The following is a 12,547-nucleotide window of genomic DNA, read 5'->3' as shown; positions in this document are numbered from 1 at the left end:
TGAAGTCAACTTGAACAACCTGTGAAATGTGAATGTAGCATTTTTTTTTTTTTCAAGAAACGATCAAAGGGCGCTATTTGCCAAGGATCAAACTAAGTTGAGGAGAAAAAATAGAAAAAAAGTGTCAGCGAGAGATGGATGTAAAAACAGACAGGGAGGAAGAAGGGGGTTAAAGACAAAAAGAAGAACATTATTTGAAGGAAAAGTTAGGCAGTTTGTGGGAAAGAGATTAAGATTTAACTGAGAGGGATTTACCAGCTGTGAGAGCGAGGGAGACGAAGTGAGATGGAGTGATCTGGAAAACACAGAAAATTAAAACGTGTACCAAGGAAAATTAGCTTCAGAAGAACAAAGGGCCTCTGAAGCGTCGCCAGACTTACTGAAGAATCACTCTAACCAGCTAAGTGTTCAACTCTTGTAAATAGAACGGAAAGATACAGATGATCTATTATGATTTATAGCATTTACCTGCTCTTGCATTAAAAACATGACTTATTTAACCACATTATTGCTTTCATTTCAGATATTACTATATTATTGTATAGATGTCCTAAAGCAAGGCTGGTTGTCTTTCTATCTCACCCATTGTAGTATGTACACAGTACCTTTATTTAAAGGCTATATTTGCTATGCACAGTCATTTTAGTAATTATTAACTATCTTAGCATCTAGATACTTGTTTAGCAGTTGAAGTGTAGGGCATTCTTCGCTCCATCCTGTCTATTTGTTTGACCATCGGACGAGAAGCTTGTACTGTGTAGATAATGCAATATTGGTTTGATGATTGAGCACCAGCCAAAAACCATGACCTTTAACCCTTTGTACCTAAACCCTCCCTGTTCCTTCCTAATGTTCCTGGATTTTTAATTAAAGGCCTTACCTTTAATACCCTGTCGACCCAAATATAATTAATGTTTCTGTAGACAGACAGGTGGTGATGATTCAGGGGGTCCCGAGTCACAGCGTGTCCCAAAAAAGTCACCAGTGCTATCTTGCATTTTTCAGACTTTAACAGCTTTACCAGAGTTGCTGGTATTTCTAAACGAGCCCCTGTTTGAACCTCCTAGTTCTGGCTGAAACCTCGTCCCTCCTAAAGCTGCCGTCTGAAGGAAATTGGCCCACGTTGTTTTGTAATCTATAATGTCATGTCCTCAGCAGCTCCCATGGTCTATATGATAAATGTGGATCCGTCACTCACACGGTTTAGTTTACGACCTGCCCCCATGTTGTCAGTTGTCTGGAGCCAAATTTGACGATTGAGGTGGAGCCTGGGTGGAGCTGAGGAGGGACGCTCTGTCTGAGATTGTGAGAGATTTGACATTGAAGGCAAACACGCCTCTAAACATGCAGCTTTTTAAGTCGTAATATCTTTTAAATGGAGCATTAATCTTTTCAATTTTCAACCAAAATCCCTAACCAATACCTTATTGAAATGATTTATTTCAGAAATATGTTAAAGTCGAAGGATAGCTCGAGGGCAACGGTGGTTACTGCTCTGTGTGAACATAAGGACAAGTACAGCTGTTATTAAATAAGTTCCAAACGGCTGATAAGTCGGAGAGATATGGTGCCATCTTACCAGCCACTAAAAATGACAAATAGCCAAGCTCTGTCTATCTGGTTGCTGCTGGGAAGCTAAAAGAATCTTGTATCAACCAACCCAACCCAAACTCCCAATGTCATCCTAACCAGTAAGGCCCTAACACTCATATTATAACTTTCCTGTATTATTCTCTTTTTCTTCTTCCTTTCCTTGCCCTAAACTTTCCTTTGTCCCATCCAAACCCGTCCTTCCCCCTCTCCCAGCCTCACCTGTGCGACCACATGCAGCTTTGTCACAGTGAGGCCTATTTAACCTCCTCTCATCCTAAGTAACTTCCACATGAAAGATTTTTAGTTTACTGTCAACAAAATACGCGAAAATTGAAAGCTGAACATTTTGTGGATGGCAAGCAAAGAAGTTTTAGAAAAATAATATAAAAGTAACATTTAATGGATGTTTGATTGTTTTAATATTTTTTTTTTCATATGGGTTTATTGACTCAGCGGATGGCTGGATTGTGTCAAGCATAAAACATTTCTGCTGCATTTTTGAAAAATAAAAATATCAGTATTTTACAATTTATGAGCATTTTAAATGTCTGTTATGTCTTAATTCTGATAATTAGTCTGAATTCTTGTGGTTTTTGACTTTTTTGAATTATGAGGTACTTTTATGAAAAATCACTGTAATTTACAGCAGCGGTAGAATTTACATTGAAACTTGAAGGAATAGTTTGACATGCTGGAAATACACATATCTGCTTTCTTGCAGAGATATAGATGAGCTTTTACCACTGTCACGTTTAAATATGAAGCTATAGCTAGCAGACAAGTGGAAACAACTTGGTTAAGTCAGTTCAAGGATAACAAAATGTACCTATACCAACCAATACAACACCGCTAGAGCTCAGTTCAGAGTTCCTGTACAGGTTGGTCCATGTGATAGGAAAGTTTGTGACTTTACAGCAGGTTGTCCTGGACTATTTGTCGGATGGAACACGAGTTGAGGAGGTCAATGCACCCAGTTTTTGTGAAGCTAAAAAAAAGTGGCTGATATCTGTAGCCTTAAATAAGACACTGAATCCTTTCGATTCTAATCCAAGAAGGCAAATAAACCAAGAAAAGTTCTAACTAATCCACTAGGTTTTCATGAAACCCATGTAAAAAGAATTTCGTATGGATTATCTTTTAGCTTTTTCGCTATACTGCATATGTTGGACAATTACTGAAGTCACAGCTGCAGCAAAATAGGGAGACATTACTGTAAATCACCATGGACCAGCAGCCCCTGCCAGCTGGCGAAGGAGACCCTGTGAGATGTGAAAGAACCGAATCCATGGCAGACTTCCAGACCAGATTTATGTCTCCTACATTGTGTCCTCGCTCTAATCCCATTAACTAGATATAACTGCAGTTAATTCGATTTATGGACGGCAACACGTTAGAAAGCACGAGTTCAAGTCATGACCAGGTGTCTCTTTGTTTGACGTCAACATGTGCACAGAGACGCCCGGAGAAGAGAGCCACTGCATTGTCGGCTCCTTTTCTTTTTACTGAATCCACAGTCACTTACATACAGAAACATTTTTCCTCCCACAGGTTAATTTAGCATCTTTTATAATTGGATCCTACCTGAAACGGGAGGAACTTGTTTCATCAGGATATTTGAAACATATAAATCAGAAATGCTGTGTGTCAGTATGGTGGTTATGTTAGAACATTTTACAGATACCTGGTAGATTAGATTCTTAGTCTGGAACATCTGCAGACTGTTTCAAGGTGATATTTAAATTATTGTTCCTGACATTATGAGCTTCATGACCTTTTGCGCCAAGTAACTATTAAATCATAAGTGATAACTGAGTGTTAGCTAATTTAAAACCTGTCAGAAATCCGAATTTTTCCACTGAAGTGTTTTATCCAGAATTTTACCTTTAAACTTAATGGAAACTCTCACTGTCCTACGTGTGACCTGTAATTATGGTCATTGAATACCTGCTCATTTTTTAGGTAATGACCATTTGACCAATGAGCAAATTAGCTTGAAGGAGAGCTGGGAGTCACATATTCTGAATGAGACATAGAAATACTCACTTGATTTGAACCACTATGAACACAGACATTTTTTAAACAACACATGAATGCGGTGAATCTCAAGGCAATCCATCAAATAGTCGTTGAGTTATTTCAATAAAATCAAAAATGTAGAGGAAAAGACCAGAACTTCAACAAGTTAAATATTCGCCCGATTGACAGAAAATGTATTTGCAACAATTTTTATTATCGAATAATGGGTTTACACATTTTTCAATCAAACATGTCAAATGTCTGTCGTTTCAAGCCTCCCACAAAAGGGGATTTAATGATTGTCTTTGTCAGACATGAAGGTAAATGGAATATGTTTTGGTTTTCGACTGTTGAGGAAACAATATTTGAAGACATCAGCTAGTTCCAACACTACAGTATAACAGGCATAAAAATCAATAATCTTTTATTGTCATTTCTAACCAAACAGTACAACTATGCAGTGTAGAATGAAATTGTTTCTGTCTGCTCCACTGCAGCTGGAGAACCAGATGGTGATACAGAAGGTCAGCACACTTTCAACACCTCTGTAGAATGTTTTAAGGATCCTCGTGGGGAGTGATGCTCGCTTAAGTTTCCTCAGAAAGTACATACTCTGCTGGGCCCGTTTCACCAGCCGGGTGGTGTTCCCGGACCAGGTGAGATTGTCTGAGACCTGCACTCCCGGAAACTTAATATCCTCCACTCTCTCCTCTGTGGAGCCCCCGATTCGCTCTGATTAATGGATTAACTGAAAAAACAATTATAGATTAATTGATAATGAAAACAGTTTTCAGTTGAAGCCCTAGAAAAAAATCATCAAAATAATTAAACTTCCACTGGGGACCATGAATGTCAATACATTTTACATTCAATGTTAGCAAGGTATTTTTGTAAACAAGGTGTCTTCCTTTATTCTTTTCTTTCTGATGGAGGGTGAATAAGGGGGAAGGGAAGGATTAGGCTAAAAAAGAACGTGGCCGTGCAAAGGAAACATTGAAAGAGGAGTAGCAGTGGAGGATGAAAGATGAATGACAATGGGACATGGGAAGGACGAGTGAACGAGATAATGTAAAGGGGAGTAAATAAAGGATGCATGGAAGGAGGAGCGGAGGGTAGGAGATAAGGGGAACTCATTAAGGAATGGAACACAGCCTCTCTGGTTGTTTATTGGCTGGCAGGCTAGTTGTACTTAATCACTACTGCCAAGACACACAAACACACACACACACACACACACAGTTGCACACATTGCACACATTGCACGTGCCAGTCTGAACGCACACTCACGCATTGTTGCACATCTACCGATACATAATAAACTGTGCACATTTTCATGCATGCTTGCCTCCTCATACCCCACCACACACACACACACACACACACACACACACACACACACACACACACACACACACACACACTGCTGAATTCCTCATAGCAGCTTGAGTCACTGAATCATTTTCTCTGCAGCCTTCATCACCCTCCTTCTCTCTCACCACCACACTATCCTCCTCTTATCTCGTCACGGTTCGGTGACGATGTTACGTCCACGAAAGATACGATTCTCTTCAGCAGGGGCTGTTTGGTACGAGCTGAGGGAACCGAGGCACGTTCGCTTTTATTGCTCTGCCCGAATTTCACTGCCTCCCCCGAAATAAACTCCCCTTTTTTTTACGCAGGGTCAAGCTATATGAAAGAAATTCAGCCTCGGGCCTGTTGGAGTGAGGGTTGGCACCTTTGACCCTTGGCTGTGATTGGCCGTTCTTTCGGAAGGCTCTCGGAAATGAAGGGAAACATATGATCCGGCTCCCTCCCTCCCCATCACTATTCCTCTCTCGTCCTTCGCTCCTGTTTTTATTTTTTGCTTCATATATCTTATTGTCTTTTCTCTCCCTTACACGCCTGTTGGTCTTTTTCGACATCACAGTTTTATCTTCACTTCCTCCTTTACCCCCTCTACCCCCCTCTCTTCTCCTCTGCATGTACGAGTTCCCCCTCATCTAACAACCTTGAGATGATCTTCAAAGCGTCATTGCAGTCGAGCGTGTTCGGTCACAGTGTCTTTAGTCTCTCCTCCCTTCTCGTCCGCCTGCCTGCGCCTCTCTCCCCGCCACCACGCACCACTCCACTCTTATTCTTTTGGCTCTCCTACACCACCTCCTCCTCCTCCACTCTCTCTCCCTGCATCCCTCGCTTTCATTTCATCTCACACTCCATTTCTCTCCTCCTCTGCAACCGCTACCATCTATCTCAACCTCATCTGGTCTCATCTCCCCTCGTCTGATCTTCGCTCCATCTTTGCCTCCCTTTCTCCTTTGTCGTACCCCTTCCCCCTTCACTCTCACATTTTTCTCTCCTCTAAATTTCCCCCTCTCTCTCTCTCTCTCCCCTCCTCCCCTGAGTGGATCTCATTCACTTCCCTCCTTCTCTCTTTCCTCCACATTTACAAAGCTGAGAAAAGAGGTGATACAAGGTTCCTGGGTCTTGTTTTCGCACGTGTCTGGGTTTTCTGAGTGTGGGGGTGTGTTGTTGTGTGGGGGACGTTACATGCCTAACTGTTTTTCAAGCAGCCGAGAGCCCCGCAGTGTGTTCACTCTCTAATTAATTAAGCGTGGGATGCTTTAATCAGTCTACTGCTCGTCTTTCTTCCTTGCTTTTTTTGTTGACCATCTGTCCGTCTCTCACCTCTCTGTTGCCTCTATGGATCAGTCGACCTACCTGTCTCCATCTGTCCGTCTCACCTCACTTACGCTCTCCCCTTTTCTTGCCGTCCGTCTGCCTCTCTCTGACTGTATGAGTTATATGTGTGGGAGAAACGCTGCATAATTCAGTCCTCTCCTGCTGCTTTTCATAAAGAGCATCAACTACAGCAGTAACTCACTCGGTCCAGCTGAGGTCAGCATTGTTCCTGATAAATTAAAAGCGGGGCACAATGCCTTGAGCAAAGACTTCAGGGCAAAGTTTCACTCAAAACAAACAAACAAACGACTAATGTCTATTTTAGAGCACAATAGTTACGGGATCACACGCTGTGCTGGTCCGTGGAGGAGTGTGTTACCTGCCTCCAGTGGTACATGTAGGAACCATTTTTACAGAGTAGTGCAAGTTATATGTTTTGTGTAGCTTCCACGTCTGCTGGTAAGAATATCAGAGGGGGACAGAAATGAACATTACTACTAATAATAACTGATAATAAACATACAGGTCTAGAACATCCATAATTCTTAAAGCAGCGAAAAGAAACATATGCAGAAACAGAACCAACAGGATATATGAAACTAACCGGTAAAGGAGAAATGTACTTTCCTGTTGCCCATGATATTCTTTATTTTCCTAATGAGGGAAACATGTACCATTCCAAGACTTATTCAAGCCCTTCTGCTAAACATGACTGTGTGTGTGTGTGTGTGTGTTTGTGTTTGTGTTCATGTGTGTGTCACTGTTACCTCTTTCAGACCTTGTCAGGACCAGTAGACCTAATGGGGACTAAAGCCCGGTCTTAATGAGGCAATCCGTCATTTCTGATGTCCTGGTTAAGTTCAGGGGTAAGATGCGAATTGTGGTTAGGTAAAGTTTAGGGTAAGGCATGGATTGGTCATGGTTAAGGTTAGGAATAATGTTTTGGTTTGGCTGTCCACAATGAATGCAAAGTCCTAATAAGGATAGGTGCACAAACCCTTGTGTGTGTTTTTGTTTGGGTGTGTACCTTTCACTCTGAACATTTCTGTTTGATCTAAGTGCACTACCCTCAAGTTGTGCGAGAGACTGCTGAAAATAGAGAGAATGTGTGTGTGTGTGTGTGTGTTATTGTTGGCTTATGCTATCACTCAGACAGGAAGGAAGTTTGGCTTTTGAGAATTGACTCACTGCAAAAACTCTCTTATCAAACGCACACATACACATTCAAACACACACACACACACACACACACACACACACACACACACACACACACACACACACACACGGTAGGCCCATTACCAGGGTGTGAACTGTGTGTGATTCCGAGAGGATAAAATCAGATCATCTCACACCCTGCCCCTCTCTCTCCACTTGTTCCTTCGCAGAATTTATTTCCAAATTCCTTGTCGGTTCTCGTGCTGCTGCTTTAACGTTGCCCTGAAATAGAAAAGAAACCAGTCTAATTGGTGATGCTGTGTGACTTTGTGTGTCACGCTGAAGCCCACTGTGCTGTAAGTTTGTCAGGCTGCTCGAGTTTGTTTAAGAATGCAGGGCTTCTCTGTGCTCCCACCGGGCCTCATTTATTAATTTTTCAGCGTGTTTTCCACATTAAAATGAGCTGAATTGCTGGTAATAGTGAATTAATGCAGAAAACAGCTTATTGTTATGATCCAAGTTATTGCCCTTCTTTTTTTATCCTGCAGTGTTTTGCACTGGGATGTGTGGTTCTATCCAGGTTTATGCCCCTTTCCCTTAAAACCCATCGAGACTCATTTGCTCTTTTTAAAATCTCTTGAGAAAACTTTGTGCTGAGGAATACATGGATAAGATTTATGGAATTTGCAGGACAACATGCAGGGTGATTGCATGTTTTTACAGACTACTGTATTACATCTCACCTTGGTATTCATCTGTTGCTCCTTATTTGAGCTGAGGCAGTGTTTTTGTAAATTGTAGTCAGATGGTTTGCAGATCCCTTCCTCAATTAAACACAGTTACAGCAGAGAGTATGTTGCCGGTTATATTCATTCCACAAACAGTTGCTGCCATACAAACAAGTGGTTATTGACCACATTAGGTCTCCAACCATCAAATTAGTATCTTATAATTATTGTTATTCTATTAGATAGAGCAGCTGTAACCTCATGCTCATACTCTGACTGAACAAAGCAAAGCTCCTCAGCTTGTTCAAATTCCTGTCCAGTCACATCAGTCCGTGCCTCAGACAAATACAAATATTTCAAATTGCTTGAACTGACTCGATGCCGATTGCATTTGATTATTGTGTTGATTAGTTAAGTCTCTTTTCTTGATTAAAGTTGTGAAGCTCAGGATGATTTCTTTTATAAAAATGAGTTGCATGAACCTTATTCTGTCAATTTCTGTTTAACTACCTCTGCCAAGGAGGAGGTAACGTTTTCACCCTATTTCATATCCCATGCCTTGCTTTAAGAATATGTTATACTTCATTCACCCCCAAGAAATTTTACCTTTTGCTCACTGGAAATAGATTTTGTGAATGCACAAGCCACCTTCTTCTTTACGGGAACTGTTTTTGTCACCTAACAACATTCGCTCATTGTCAATCCAGCATGTGGAACTGCTCTGGCCTCTGTGTTTGCGGTGACAGGACTCGTTTTAAACAAATGGTTTTTGCGTATCCAGTCTGGTCATGTAGACACAGATGAAACAAACAGGATCGCTTAGCCAGAGAGCCATACTGTCTGTGTGCTGATTCATTTGGCAGATGTACAGCCGCTAATTTTATCTAGCCCACTCCAGGCCTGCGCAAAGGCATCTACATTGTTGTGTATGGTATGTGCATGTGTGTGCGCCTGTGTGTGTGAGTGTGTGTGTGTGTGTGTTTGTGTATGTGTGTGTGTCTGTTATGTAAAATACACCCAGATGTCTATGTGCTGTGATGTAACTCAGGTTAGTAGGCTGACAGCTGGAAGGGATAGATAACTACCTGGATGTGTGTGTGTGTGTGTGTGTGTGTGTGTGTGTGTGTGTGTGTGTGTGTGTGTGTTTGTGTGTATTCTCAATATTCTCTGCAGTCTAGATGTGCTCACAGATAAGTTGATTATATATAAAATGCAGAGTTCCCATTTGACCTTGTGATGGTGCAAAGTTTTCTCAGGAAAACTGATCAAATAGCCCACAGCTTCTGGTGACTTTTTCTGATCACAGGTTTATCTTCAAAATGCCCCAAAACAAAAGCAAAGTGAAATAATTAAAACTATTACGATGTCGTAAATGTGTGTGGTGATCATAGACTGTGATTTAAAGATGGACGACACCTCAGATCTCTAAAAGTGAAGCCAAATCATCTTGATCGCCCCCTATTGGCTTGCTGCATTATAGGTCATAGCATGTCAGCAGATAAACCACATTAAAAAGATGATTATAAAAACCAATGGTGGTTTCTGTAATTCTATGGTGTTCATTTTCCTGGCAAGTTTGTTTTTATTTATTTAGATATAATAAAACAGTGTAAACATCTTGACTGACTCGCAACTGGTTGAGCAATGGGGCCTTGTTATTGTGGTTCCACACCCGAATTACAACCGCGCGGACTCTGGCTCTGAATGACGTAAAAAGCACAGGACGGCAGCGCCCATATCCAGGATATTTTGGCTTCATTCATGTACAACCTTTTTATATACAGTCTATGTGTATAACAGGAGGAAGTGGAGATGCATTGCCCATACTTGTTTACGTGTGTGTTTACGAATGTTTCAAGTTGATTAAATTATGCTGCTTGATAATAAATAAATTGTAATTACTGCTAATTGACGTATTTTGGTCCACTCCCCCAGTTATAGCAGTCAGCAGAAGCAAACATCGTTAAGATGCAGAGAACCTTAAATCCCAAATGTCAATAAAATAATGCACAGCACACTGAAACCACAGTGCAGCCATAAAAAAGTTAACATGTGCAAATGTTACAATAGTTTGGTTACAAAATAGTGATAAAATGATTTCACAAACCTCAAAATTTAAGCTGATTATAAATACCTGGATGTTAAAGGGTGGAAAACCATTGCTTCTCTTTATAATATTCTGTAACTGAGTGATCTTTTTTCAACTCCTCACAAATCCTCCCTCTAATCTCATTGACCTCATGACGATTTTAGTTAAGGTCAAGCTGGTTGAAAAAATGAAAAAGGATATAATTTGTTTAGACTAATAAGACACAGCTTGAACTACACGACAAAGCCGTGTAGTTTTGGCAGCTTCAAAGGATTTGCGAAATTTTAGACATTCAGAAATTATGAAACAGCACATCACATCAGCGTGTCTTGTTGTCTGGCGGAAATGAGAAAATGTTCTCTTTATTTGTTCCTGCCACAGCAGCTGCTGAATGCAGCTTTTATTGACGCTGTTTGGAGCGATTTTGTGTTCTGCTCTCCAGTTTTGATGGTTATTCTGATACGACTTCCTACCAGTGGACGGACACAGCACCAGAATACTAAAAATCTGAACAGAGTGAAGCTGCGGTTTCTCAATTAGAGTGAAGGTGACACTTGTCTCGAGTGTGTTTGTTGTGTAGTTGGCTCATTTTATACATCTGCGATATTTAAATCTTATTCTCAACATGACAACGCACGCTGACGTGTTTTTCATGCTGAATAGGATGCGGTCAGCCTGCTTTTATTTTGTAGGGGTCTTGAGGAGATAGAGTGAAAAGTGTTTGTTCTCCTTTCTGTGCAACTGGGTGTGTGATTGCGTGTTTATTAAAGATGTTTTGGAGTAACTTTATCTTTACAGATGTCAGGGGTTAAACCCTGTTGGCCTGTTCTGGAGAGGTCAAACTCATATTCACGCTTCTTCTTTGATGTTAAGGTGACCTCAGAGTCCTCCTCTCCTCCCCCTTTCCTCCCCCCTGCCTCATCTCCTCCTTTTAGCTGCGCTGCTGCACACACGGTGAATGGCAATTTTTCATCTCCCATCCGACAGCCTTCATGGTCCCTGTGACTGTTTCCTTCTCTCTACAATATAACAAATATTTTCAGCTTTGATTTCTACATCTGTCATTCCCCACATTTCTGTCAGTCCATGAATATTGAATCGAACCACCAGTCTGATTTCACAGACCTTACGGAGAACTTAGATTTCTGTTTTATAAACAGTCAGGAGCTAAATATTTGCTTTCAGCCCAACAATGAATTCACTTCTTCAGTTTCTCCCAGGAGAAGCAGATTGTTTCACCACTGCACAGCATAGGTCATTTCCCCTCGGCCAATTGTTTTAAAAATTCACAAACTCAAACTGACTTCAAACAACTTCTCTGTTATCTTGTTTCATCACTTTGTCTCGATATCGCTCTTTCTCACACACACACGTGCGCACACACGCGGGCACAAACACATCTATCTTAGTGAGGACATTCATTGGCATAATGCATTCCCTAGCCCCTTAGCCTAACCTTAACCATCAAAACTAAATGTCTAACCCTAACCCTAACCAAAACCAAGGACTAACCCTAACCCTTAAACCAAGTTATAACCCTGAAACAGCCCATTAAAGGTGTGTCAGAAAGTGAGGAAAAATGCCAAAAATGCCAAAATGTCCTAACTTTCCCAAAATGTCAAGTACACACGCACACACATGCCCTGCCATCCCGAATGGAATCCCACTTGCAGCCCCGTCTTCAGACATATACAGTGCACATGTGTCATGGCCAGCAGATACATGGGTGTCGAAAACAGGTGTGTGTATGCAAGAAAGTGTACGTTGAGTCTGTGTACCTGTGGGTGCATGTGCCTGGCAAGTGTGTGTCACGGCCAGTCTGTGGGCGTGTTTGACCAGACGCTGTGTTTTAGTTTAGCTCTGACATTAGTGACTCTCAAAGTACCCCTCAAAGTACAAACTACTACCTCTGTTCCCAATAAAGCCCTAAATATGCTTCTGTGTGTGTGTGTGTGTGTGTGTGTGTGTGTGTCCCTGCATGCATGTGGCTTTTGGCCGCCAGGCCATTTGTATGCATGCTTGTGTGTTTGCATTCAAGTTTGTTTTTGTGCGATTTTTCTTTTCAGGGAATGTTATCACACATGAAACTATCTATATTAATCGATTAAAAAGCAAGCTTTACATAACTTGTTTTTCAGTTTTCTTTGTTTTTGTTCTGAGTGTGTGTGACAGTGTGTGTGTGCGCGTGTGTGTGCGTGCAAACACTGAAGCAATGGAATAACCATGAGTCTGGGAATGTAGTTCCTCCTTTAGCCAAAGAGCATCATGTAACTCTGGTATTTCA

Source organism: Hippoglossus hippoglossus, chromosome 21 (genome assembly GCF_009819705.1).
Source record: "Hippoglossus hippoglossus isolate fHipHip1 chromosome 21, fHipHip1.pri, whole genome shotgun sequence".
NCBI lineage: Eukaryota > Metazoa > Chordata > Actinopteri > Pleuronectiformes > Pleuronectidae > Hippoglossus > Hippoglossus hippoglossus.
This window is presented reverse-complemented; position numbering follows the sequence as displayed.